General features: G+C 43.6%; 1 protein-coding gene across 1 annotated transcript in view; it reads left to right on the top strand.

Annotated features, from left to right (window-relative positions):
* Nucleotides 1-120: 120 nt before the first annotated feature.
* The window catches only part of NPR2 (natriuretic peptide receptor 2), a 49,303-nt gene continuing 37,625 nt past the window's right edge, over nt 121-11,798 (top strand). The window contains exon 1 of the mRNA XM_060300774.1: nt 121-1,988. The gene's annotated coding sequence lies outside the window, so the exon portion shown is untranslated. The remainder of the gene's footprint in view (nt 1,989-11,798) is intronic.

The following is an 11,798-nucleotide window of genomic DNA, read 5'->3' as shown; positions in this document are numbered from 1 at the left end:
TCTTTCAAAGAAGAACATCTCTAAATGCCCTAATGGTATGGATCGCTCCAGTTTCACAGAGATACCGCCCTTATCTCCTGTACATTATGGAATGAGAATTTAGGAACTTATCCTCTGACATCCTTTTTTGGGTTTCCTGCAGGTTCTGGAGAACCTAAAGATGGGTGATTAAGAGTATAGGTTATAGAGTCAGACTCTGGATATAGATCCTGATTCTACTTAAGAGCTGTGTGACATTGGGCAGGTTAGTTCACCTCTCTAAACCTGTTTCCTTAACTCACAGAGTTGTCAAGAGGATGAAATGAGATAATGTGTGTAATGCTCCTGGTACTGTCCCTGGCACGTAGCCCTCCGAAAAGAGTGACTGCTGTGGCTGGTGCTAGACGTCCCTTTCTTTGAATGATGGTGAGCAGCTCTGTGTACACAGCTGAGAGCTTCTGCTGGGGCTGCTATCTCCTGGCACAGAATTCTGCCCCTTTCACACTTAAGCTTCTTGTCATCCCTACCGCCTTCAAAACCTGCCTCCAGCAACATTTTGCTTTTGGTCGGTGTATGCTTGAAATTCTGAATGTCTGCTTTGAGAAACAGTGTTGCTAATGAGCCTACTTTTCCTAGGTCAGTACCCTCACTTCTACCCTGGGAAGAGGTATCCTTTTTCCATCCTTCTAGCTAACTTTAGGACTCCTGCTTTTTCTGGTAAGGATTCTGATCTACTTCTTCCCATCCTCACTCAAGTGAACTCTCAAGTTCTCCTTTCTGACCAGTCTAATGCTGGCCATCTCATTGGTACTAATTGCCCCAATCAAGCTGGATTTCTTTCCCTTTTTCACACTTCAAAGACCCCTGTTCCAGCTATTCTCCTACCCACAGGGCCAATCACTTTGGCATTTATTCTATTTTTCCTTGTAAGTCTCTAGTTCCATTTACCCCAAGACTCCCACTCCCTGCCACCCAGTGGTTCAGATCCAACTACTTCTGGCTGACTTTTCCAGAGGGTTACCCTTCCTCTCACCTCCTCACCATTCAGAAACAACTTCGCCAGTCCGCCCCAAACTCCCTGTTTTCTTCCAAGAAGACAGCTTAAGTGGCTGGAGATGCGGACTGCACCGCACCTTCCCCCTAGTCAGGTCTGATATCCTTTCCATTTCAGAGGAGCACCAAGAGAAGAAAAGAAAACTCACAGAGGAGCAAGGTGCCCGGATATAGGCTGGCATGTGGGAGGCATGGCCTTGGACTGCTCAGGGCTGGAGCAGGTGGATTAGAAGGCCTGACTAATAGAAGGGCCCAGAAGTCTTGTCAGTGGTCAGTAGCTCTGCTGGTGCCTTTGTGGGGCACCAGCTGACACCCTTGATGTTTGGACCATAGACTACCTTCTGCTCCTGTATCCTGGAGCCAAACCAGTAGGGGGCGGACACTAGGGGGGAGCTAGGGAGCTTGAAGGTGGTGGTGGTGGTCATGCTGTAGGCAGGGGGGGCCCAATGGGGATTGGTGTGTGTGAAGTCATGGGACAGGAGAGGTGAGAGTTAACCGCCTGTAATGAAGATGAGGTAGGCATATAGGGGCAGGAGTAGGGGTCTTCTGGAAAGAAAGGCTGGGGCGGAGCCAGGAGCCCTTTCCCAGAAGTTGGGTGGGGGAGAGGGCGGCGGGGAGGTGTTGGTTGAACCCGTTTCTTGCACGCCTGCGGGTGTGCGCGCTCGCGTGTGCATCTGCCTAGCTTCTCGGGGCCAGAGGCCACGCTTGTGGTTGCCGCGTGTGTTGGCGGCTGGGGGTTCTGTGGTCAGGGCTCAACTACGCGATGCCAGTTGGTGCCGGGGGGGGGGCGCGACGGCTGGCTCTCGGGCCGGGAGGGGGCGGCTGGCGAGCGCTGACCACGCGGGGACAGAAAAACATCCGCCGGAGGCTCGGCTGGGCGGCGCTCCAACAGCTCCGGGCAGGTGCGCGCGGGGAGGAAGTGAGCGCATTCCGACCCCCCAGTCGCTGGCCCTTCGGTGAGTCACCGCCGACCCCCGCCGGATAGGATAGGAAGGACTGGCAGCGGCGGCGGGGAGGTCTGGGGGCCGGAGCCCCGAGGGGCAGCTAGGCTGGCGTGGGGAGCCGGGGGAGGGTCGTAGAAGCGCCCGAAAGAGTTGGGGGGAGGGCCCCGAGGGGTCCGGGTCTGGGTTTCGCCCAGGCTTGAAGCACCTAACAGACACCCATCGACCCGCAGAGCTTGTGACTGCCCGGGGAGACGGGCGAGTCCCCGGGGGAACACTGGAGCTGAGGGAGAGGGGCCCCGGGGCAACACCGAGAGAGTCGGGGAGGAGAGACCCGGAAAGGGCCGGGAGAAGTGCGTGGCTGCGGAGCGACAGCGCGGTTGGCTGGAGTGCTGGATAGGCCTGGGCCAGCCAGAGCCTGAGATGGAAGGAGACTTCCACCCAGGCGGGAAAGGGGAAATGGCCACCCCCCCTCCCCCCCAGAGATCAGGTCTGTCCAGAGGCCGTGCGCGCCGAGAGTGAGAGGTAGGTTAGGGAGTAGTGGGAGTTAGGGCTCTTTGGGTACAGTTGTGGCGAGGTCTCTAAAGGCTTTGAATGCCGAGATGAGGAATTCGGATTGGCCTCGCAGGCAGAATCGATGGTCTCTAAGCAGTAGTGAGGAGCTTAAACGCAAGGTTATCTGTGTCTAGCACTACTGCCGCCTTCAGTCTTTGCCAAAGGATTAGGCATTGATCCTCTAATTTTTATAGTCATTTAAAATTGCATGACTACATTTATCAAACGAGTTAAGTAATTTCGTTGAATTTTTAAAAAGAGAAACGTTGAAGAATCTGATTCAGTATTTGATTTAAAACCCAAAAGTGAGGCTACCAAGATTAGTTACATGGCATCGAGTCTTTTCCTTTGTCTTGCTTTTGTGCCATTTTCCCCTCACTGATGCGTGGGAGTTCTTGTGTTGTTAATGCTTCAGTTCTATGTCAGTAGCATAGCAGTTCTAGTTTTCCTCTCCCTCATCTTACGGTCTTTACTTTTAACGTTAACTTTTGTCTGTGCAGCCCTTTAACTTGCACTATGTATCCTAAATCCAGTAAAACATTTCATTGGGCTATAGTATAGAAAGATAAGTAACCCAGCTTTACCATATATGTTAGGTTACTTATTATCGTCTGTGGGCATGTATGTAACTATAAAGTTTCTATATTTACCCTGTGGCTGATAGAGAGATACAGCTAAAGTTGTTATTCAGGATAGTATTTCTATAAACAGAGCAATTTATTAGTCTTATTTATCTTCTAAAATCAACTCTACAGTGTCAGAAACTGACACTAATTCTATCGTGATCTTTTAAATTGATGTTATCTTGGGCCAAAGGCAATTGCAAAGATTAGGATTGTTATAATTTATTTTCAAGATCCTTAAATTTCAGTTACCTTTGGCCCCAAGCAAGAAAATCTGGGTCAGTTAATTTTTTAGAAAGAATATAGTTTCCCACTCTGGGCCCTGTTGTTTTCTCCTGTGCTGTTCCAGCCCCAGCCCTACCTTATTCCTAGTGGCCTTTGCCTTCATTCCTTCTTTGCTCTGCTGGGCATCTTTAGAGGAAAACTTCACACCAATTTCCTCTACCATAAATTCTCTCCCTCCCCTCAACTCTACACTTCTCTTTGCCAACATACACCACTGCTTCTTCATTGATTTTGTTTCTTTTAAGCCTACAGCCCTTTCTGGCTCTTTTCCATCTTAAACTCTCTTATGTTGAAATCTCTTTTTCTTCCTTTCTCTTTGGTAAGACCTCGGATTTTTAAAAGGCTAGACTTTATTTATTCTGCATGATCCACTTCTGTCTTCCTTCCTCTTCTATCACTTTTTTCTTATTCTGGACTCTTTGTACACTCTATTATGCTTTCTTTCAGCAAGGCTTCAACCTTCTCCTTGTGATTAAACATTCTTCCTCTATATACAGCACAAGATGCTTATGCTTCCATTCTGTTTCCTACAAGAAAAAAAAGTCGTCAAATTCACATCTACTTCAGTCTCGTCTTCCAACATTTTGCATCCAGAGTCATGACGTGGCTATTGTAAAGTCCACTGAGTGACCACTTAAGCTTGGTGTCGTGCTAGGCACTGTAATGGTGCATTTCATAATCCTGGTGCCAGATTCCTAAATGCTTACCAATAATGGATGTTATCACATGTGTGTGCATGAATGCTCTCACATATGTATACACACCAAAGTACACAGATAATAGAACCATAAGTCAGTAAATGACTATGAATATGTATATTCAGTATATTACATTATAATCAAGCCAAATACATTTTGGGGTGGAAAATGAGGATGAGTAAATTCATAGCTAGGATAGAAGGTTAAGAGACAGTATCCTTTGGCATTCTGTATTCAGACGAGAAGGAGAGGAGAGAGTCTTGCCTGTGGAGATCAAGAGACTGTTTGAAGGTGGCTGAGTTTCAGGAGTTGAGAGAGATGACTTGTAAGGCTGTGGTGAATGGCAGGAGGATGGGATGAAGGGGGCAGAGTCCCAAGAACAGACAGTTGCTGTACCCAAACAGCTCATATTCTCTCTAGCTAGAGAATATAAAAGATTCTTGGGTTGTGGTACTGGTTTCAACTATAGTCAAGTTTCTCTTGATAACCTGTATTGAAGTTTTCCGGCCTTGTCTCTGCACCATTAGAACCATTCTTACCAATTTTTTCTTTTTAATTTTTTTCTGCTTATAAATCGGTACATAAATGATAGCCCCACCACTAATAATTAACCCCCGGCTAACCATCATTAATTTTGACTAAGTTACTTATCTACTTATATGCTTTAATTTTGCCTGCCTGCCCCACAGTCTACTTGTGGTAGTAGTGACTTTTAAAATGCCGTTTATGACTCTCACTTTTATCTCATTTGTAAATTGCACTTTTCTTAAAATTGCAGACTCAAAACTAGATACTGAGAAGGCATCTAGTTCTTTATTATCTCTGAAATATGACCAAGGAGGTCTTTGCTTAACTGTCTCTACTGAATGCAATGGGTTACTGCCACCTGTGGTGAAGGTGGCCCATTCTATTGTCATCTAGCTTTAGGTACTAGAGGTTGTTCAGCTAAATCTGCCTTGCTATAGCATCTCATTTTTTTCCCCGTAGTTCTGCTCCTTGAAACATATGGGAAAAGTCTACTTGTTTTTCAATGTGGCAGCTCTTTAAAGATTTGAAAGGGTTTGTATTTTGTTAGCTATTTATCTAAGCTTTTTTCTTTACTCCAACACTGTTTAATAGAATCTACTATGATAATGGAAGTGTTCTCTACCTGTCCTGTCTAAACAGTAGCCACTAGCCACATGTGACTATTGAGCACTTGAAATGTGGCTAGTGTGACTGAGGAATGGAATTTTAAATTTTAGTTAATTTAAATTTAAATAGTTGGAGGAGGTGAGTGAGTCTTGTGTTAGCATAGCTGTAAACTCTAGGAGTTAGTACACTGTCACATGGCTGTCTTTTGGCTGCTCCAGAAATCTTATGGTCACCTCAGACCTGGTAAAAACATATGTAACTGGGCTCTTGATCTGTCTGGAGGCCAGTCTTACATGTTGTCACAACTAGAAAAAAACACAAATCCAGCCCCCAAAGCCCTGTTGAGTAATGTCAGTTTTTGTTGGAAGTTTCTTAGAAGGGGTAGAAGATGAAGGCTATATCTCATCTCCCATATCTCAAAAGCAACACTTAAAAAAAATCCCTCATTTAATCTCTCTCCCTGAGAGTCCCTAAAGTCCCTCTCCCTTCTCTTCCCTTCCTTCTCAGAAACGTCTTTTCCCCTCTTCCTTGAGCCTTCCTCGTCCATGCTCTTTGAGCACACCTCTGACCCCTGCTCCTTGGAGAAGGGTTCTTGGGTGTGCTCCTCGTCCTCCAGCTCCCCTTAGGGAGAGGTAATTCTTATGCCCTAGGCTTGACCTTCCTGTGGCATAACTGCTGCATTACCCGCATTTTTTCCCTGCAAGTCTTCCTGGTGCTTCAGCTTTGCTTCCGCTCTTGACCCCACGATGCCAACACAAATAGGGAGGCCTCAGGTTACTAGGACAACCAGGGCACAGGAAACCGTAGAGGCTCAGCACTCCCACAGGCATCACAGACTGGCTGTGCCAGCTCGCTTTCTCCTTAGGGACTCAGTCACACCTCCTAATCCCCATCCCCAAATTACCCAGACTGGAGGATACCCAGGCCTAAGCCACAGACCCCTGATTTTGCAGACCTAGTGGTGGAATGTGGAGTGGGTGGGATGAGGAATGGTGAATGAAGCTTTCTTACTAACACTGATATTCCAAGTCACCTTGGTGATAATTAACTTTTGTACCAGTGAGAATTACATTCCCCTGAGAGCTGATGAGAGTATAAGCTTTATTTATGTTATTTATACTTGCTACATTGCACCTTGAGTCTTGGATCTTTTTGGATCCCTGAGTAGATGTTTTCACAATTTGCTTTGGGTTAAAAGATTTAGCAATCTACTTCTGATACACTGGCACCAGTTAATGTTTAGTAAGAAAATAATGGTTACCAAATAATGAATTTAGGTTCTATTTACACTTTATTATAAAGCTAGTCATTTGTTTCAAGGAAGACCATCTGATTTGATTAAGTCTTTAAAGCTGTGAATAAGTGCAGATCTACTTGTACTTAGATGCTCAGAGAATGTTGAATTGATTCAAAACTGGAGCAGGCCACTTCTGTGGAACATTCCTGGTAGGCCAGAGCAAGAGAGAATAAGGGGGGATAAGGTAGACCTGAGAGCTCTTCTCAAACAGTTGCAGGACTGTCTTGTGGAAGAGGGGTTAGATTTACTTGGTTTACCTTCACAAGGTGGAATAAGGACCTTTATTTCAGATGGCAGTGATGGCGGACAAATTTTGACTTAATAAGGAAGAACAGTTGAATAGTTAGAGGACCTCAAATTGGAATGAGCTGAATTGTTAGGCAATGAATTATTTGTGACTGTATTGTTTATATAGAGGTCAGATTACCATTTGCAGAAGCATTGGATGAGATTTTGGACATTTAATTGGATTTGACCTGTAAAGAGAAACAGGCAGATTTATCAGAAGTCAATTCACCCTTTCTAATATGATTCTGTGCCACCTATTGTGGTCAGTACGATTTTTCTAGACACTTCTGCCAAGTTTACCCACCTGAGTCACTGAATATTAGATTTGGTAGTAGAGTGTTTAGAGACTTCTCTAATGCTGTGCACTAGTCCTCTGTTGATTCCTCAGGAATGCCTCAGAGGTGGCTGAGAGGTGTAATGAAGGAGAGCTAGGGCTCTGAGCCCTTTACCTGTGCAGGGAGCGGGGGTTCTGCTGGAAAAAAACCGCAACGCTTAAAGGCCCTGATATTCCAGTTTCTTCATCTTATTGACAGGGGAAAAGATATGGAGCAGGGACGTGTCTTACCAAATGTCACACAGCTAATAAATTTCAGAGCTGCAATTCAAATCTAACTCTTCTAATTCCAATCATTTGTTTCTTCCACTCTACTAGTCTACCTTATAATTCAGGAAAAGTTTCTCTCCATTTTTCTGACCACCGCAGTAATCCAGAATTTTATTTCTTCAGATCTACTCTTCTCTGTTAGCCACTGAACTAGTCTCCCTGCTGTCCAATCTCTACTTCTTGTCTATATTATCTTCACTGTTGCCAAGTTACTCTTCATGAAACATTGTCTTCATCATGAGATTTCCCTGCTCAAGAACCTTTATGTCGCCTGTGAGAACTTTACAGCCTGGCACATAGCTAGCATTCCTTAGGATTCTTGTTCAGCCAGCTGAACTTGAGCGCATTCTCTTATGGGCTGTGTAATAGTGGGATTAACCAAGTCCCACCCTACCGCTAGACTCCAACTTTGGTAGAATTTTTATGTACATTTTTAATCAGGGATGACGATAAGATACAAAAGAAATAGAAGATCACAGCTAATAAAAAGCAAGTTGTATAACAATATGTATAATATAATCCAATTTATATGACACATGCATTTTTTAAAAACAAAAATGAGATATATAGAAACTGGAAAAAAACACACCAAACTGGTGACAGACATTAACTCTGATGAGGGGGATTAAGAAAAGTTGGGAAGTAAGGGAGGAAGGTGGGAACTTAAAATATGTATTTCTCCACTGAGGAAAGCCTCACAGAGTGGAAGGGAAACCTAAGGAACCAGGCTTGGAACTGACAAGAGAAAGAACTGCTTAGTTGTCTTGCCTGGCTCCACTGCAAGCCATTTCTTTGCCTCTTGCGTCACTCTTTGAAAGAAATAAAAGTCGCATGAGATTATTTGATTGGTCAAGCTTAAGTCATGGCCCATCTGTGGCCCTATCAGGATATAGAGAGAAAGGATCTGGGGGAAGGACCCCCTAGGGAAGCTCCTTGGTTTCTGTCGAGGGAGGGCAAACATTTGATTTTACTCTCCCAACAAGGCTGTACACAGAGCTGGAGAGTCAGTAGCCTGAAAGGACATCAGAGTAGTCTTAGGATGCTGGGGGCTGGAAATGACATATGTCCACTGACTTCATCACCCCTCCCCGACCTATCTGCATCTGGATCCTAGGCCTGCCTTTTCTTTTGGCTCAACCAAGCCCTCTGGTGTGGTTTGTTTTTTTGTTAGTTTTTTTTTTAAGATGGAAGCGTTTACTTCTCAATTATGTATTGAAGATTTTTTGGCCACGCCGCACAGCATGTGGGATCTTAGTTCCCCGACCAGTGATCGAACCCATGCCCCCCCGCTGTGGAAGTCTTAACTTCTGGACCGCTAGGGAAGTCCCTCTGGTGTGGTTTTAACCTTTACTAGAGAATGAGGGGCAGTGAGTTAAGGGGATGGGGCAGAGGAGAAGGGTAAGGTAGGGCAGGTAGAGAGGGCAGTTAGCAGGTTTTACTTTGCTTTCTCCCTTTCCTGTGCTTGCACAGAAAGCCTTTTCAGTGACTGACAGTTAAAAAAATGATCATAATAAACATTTGTGAGTCCAGTTACAAATAAAAACCTTATCCCTCTGGCTGTTCTAACAACCTGCTCCTCTGATGGAGGAGCCATTCTTCCCCTGTGTCATGTAGACTGTGGCCAGGGTGGCATTTCTGTCCCTCTCCCGTGTATGTGTCCCTGCCAGCACACACACCAGATGACTGTCTGCCGTATTTGGAAGGTCCAGACCCCAATCAGAGTATGTGCCAAAAGTATTTTGTTTTCTCACAGGGGGGATTCTTCACTTTTGAAGCATTAACCTTCTGATAAAAAATACCTTTCTTCACCTCTTAACATAGCTTAGGCCTCACTTTTTGAAAATTAACTTGAGTTAATCACAAGAGGGTGTGCAAATGTACACTCTAACTTCTGTGAACTGGAAAGCAAATTCCCTGACCTAACTCTATTTCTGCTGGTTAGAGAATCCATTCCTCTGGTATGTTTCAGAAGGCTGATGGACCAGGGATAATCTTATACCACAATGGACTGATTAACCTCTGTAAAGACTTATTGGCCAGCTACCATTAATAACAAAAAAAGACTTAAATAGCTCCTTAACTGTTGCAGAATAATTATTTTTTCAACTTTATTGAAATGACAAGATGATGCACACATTTTATTTATTTTTTAAAATTTTTTTAAAATTTTATTTTATTTTTGGCTGCGTTGGGTCTCCGTTGCTGCACGTGGGCTTTCTCTAGTTGTGGCGAGCAGGGGCTACTCTTTGTTGTGGTGCGCGGGCTTCTCATTGCAGTGGCTTCTTTTGTTGTGAAGCACGGGCTCTAGGTGCATGGGCTTCAGTAGTTGTGACACATAGGCTCAATAGTTGTAGCTCACGGGCTCTAGAGTACAGGCTCAGTAGTTGGGGCGCACGGGCTTAGTTGCTCTGAGGCATGTGGGATCTTCCTGGACCAGGGCTCGAACCTGTGTCTCCTGCATTGGCAGGCGGATTCTCAACCACTGCGCCACCAGGGAAGTCCAATGCACACATTTTAAATGTGTAATCACTGAGTTTTGACAGATTTTTACACCCATGTAGTCATCTCTGCAGTCAATATGTAGAACATTTCTCTCACCCTCCCCAAATTCTCCTGTTGCCCATTGCAGTCAGTCTCTCCCCAGCCCACCTCAGACATCCACTGATCAGATTTCACCGTAGATGTTTTGCCTACTGTAGAGCTTCGTGTAAATGGAATCATACGGTATGTATCCTGTGTATGGCTTCTTTAATTCAGCATTATGTTTTTTCTATCCATCCATGGTTTTGTGTATACCAGTAGTTCATCCCTTTATTGCTGAGTAGTATTTCATTGTTGGATATACCACAATTAGTTTATCCATTCACCTGGTGATGGGCATTTAAGTTATTTTCCACTTCGAGCTGTGAATGTTCACATACAAGTCTTTGAGGATATGTACACATGTTTCTTGGATAAATACCTTGGAGTGAAATCTTAGGTCCTGTGTTAATTGAATGTTTTTAACTTGATAAAGAAAAAACTGCCAAACTTTTGCAAAGTGGCTGTTCAATTTTACATTTACCAGCATTGTATGAAAATTCCAGTGTTCTGCATCTCCATCAGTACTTGGTATCATCAGTTTAAAAAAAAAATCATTCTAGTAGCTGTGTAGTGATATCTCATTGTGGTTTTAGTTTGCATTTTCTCAAAGACTAATGATACTGAACATCTTTTCATGTGCATAGTTGCCACCTGTGTCTTATATCTGGTGAAGTCTTTTTAAATCTTTTGCACATTTAAAGAATTAGAATGTTTGGCTTCTTGTTATTGCATTGTAAGAGTTCTTTATATATTCTTGTTATTATAAAGGTTTTAAAATATTCTGGATACAAGTCCTTTGTGAGTATATGAATTGAAAATATTTCCTCACATTCAGTGGCTTGCTTTTTTATTTTCTCTACGGTATCTTTGGAAGAGCAGAAGTATTAAATTTTGGTGAAGTGTAATTTCTTACTTTTTTCTTGTCTAGTTAGTCCTTTTTGTGCCCTGCATAAGAAATCAAAGTCACAAAGATTTTCTCTTGTGTTTTCCTCTATATCCAGAAGTTTTATAGTTTTGACTTTCACGTTTAGGTCTATTTATGTTTATGATCCATTTTGGTCACTTCCTTAACGTTGTCCTCACTGCACAACAGATGCAGTAGGAAAGGGGGAATCTAAAATAAAGATGATTACCTCTCTCAAAAGCAGATATATTGTAGAACAAAATATTAAACTTTTCTTCTGTATATTGTTGTCTTCATCTAATACTATGCATTAACTATTCATTAGTAAAATATGTATCATCAGCTACTGTGAGTCAGGCACTGGAGATACAGCAATGAACACACTAGACACTGTCCTTGCTCTGTGGAGTTTACATGTTGATGGGAGAGGTTGGGTTTTAGTGAGCATCCATTGTATGCATGGTAAAGTCAAGAAGATGTCATTGCCTCTATCTGTGATTCCTCAATTGAAGGAAGTATTTCAGATCCTTGCAATCTACTTAATCTTATTGTATGATAGAGCAGGAACCTCCTTCCACAAAGGGTCACTATTCTGTAGAGAAAAGGGAATCTTGGACTGCATACAGCCCGCTATAATGCAGTAAGGGAAGTGGTGTAGCAGTACAGGATGGAAAATGGTAGTAAATGGTCTCATGCTCCTGTTACTGCTGAGGTATAGTGACTGGACTTAATGCTCTCTTCCTTGGTTTAAGCTAAGCGTTTTGTTTTTGTCTCTAATCCTGTTTTTGATGTCTTTTTGCCAAAAAGAGTTCACTGATGGTATCTTCAGAGAACTCTTCGATCTCTTTCCTGAT

Source organism: Globicephala melas, chromosome 6, assembly GCF_963455315.2.
Source record: "Globicephala melas chromosome 6, mGloMel1.2, whole genome shotgun sequence".
NCBI lineage: Eukaryota > Metazoa > Chordata > Mammalia > Artiodactyla > Delphinidae > Globicephala > Globicephala melas.
The sequence above is the reverse complement of the archived record's forward strand: the minus strand, read 5'-3'. Positions and strand labels throughout refer to the sequence as shown.